This window comes from Brassica oleracea, unplaced genomic scaffold (genome assembly GCF_000695525.1).
Source record: "Brassica oleracea var. oleracea cultivar TO1000 unplaced genomic scaffold, BOL UnpScaffold01335, whole genome shotgun sequence".
Classification (NCBI taxonomy): Eukaryota; Viridiplantae; Streptophyta; class Magnoliopsida; order Brassicales; family Brassicaceae; genus Brassica; species Brassica oleracea.
The window spans coordinates 1-769 of NW_013617876.1; positions in this window are offsets into that span (position 1 = coordinate 1).

Genomic DNA, 769 nt, shown 5'->3' on the forward strand with positions numbered 1-769 from the left:
TTGTTGATGAAACACAGCTCTTCCTGACCTTCCAAACCTTCAACTTCGTGGACAACAACTGGTGTCTCTTGGCTTGGGTTGCTAACAAAGTGCAGCTGCTCTTGGGTAGCTTTGTCAGCAATGAGGATGTCTATCTTATCTTGTAGAGCTTTCAACTCCTTCCTCGTCTGCTTATCATCTGTTTTACTACCTCTGTCGTGGTCTCCACTGTAGACTGCATCACTTTTAACCATGTTGTCAACCAGCTCCTCTGCATCCTCCTCAGTTCTCTCCAAGAAGAACCCATTGCTAGATGTATCCAGTCTGGCCCTGTACTTAGGAAGAGCACCACGGTAGAATGTGCTCAGCAAACTCTCCTTAGAGAAACCATGGTGTGGGCATTGAGCTTGGTAGCCCTTGAATCTCTCCCATGCTTCACTGAATCCTTACAAGCCCTTCTGTTGAAAGCTGGAAATCTCATTTCTCAGCTTAGCAGTTCTTCAAGTAGAGAAGAACTTCTCCAAGAATGCTCTCTTCCAATCATCCGAAGTGGTGATAGAGTCGCTGGGTAGAGACTTCTCCCACCGACGTGCCTTATCCCCCAAAGAGAAAGGGAATAGCTTGAGCTTTAAGGCATCTTCGGACACACCATTGGTTTTTGACAACCCACATTAGCTGTCGAACATGTCCAAGTGATCAAATGGGTCCTCCAAAGCTAAGCCATGATACTTGTTGATTTGGGTTTTGACAACCCACAGTAGCTGTCGAACCTGTCCAAGTGATCAAATGG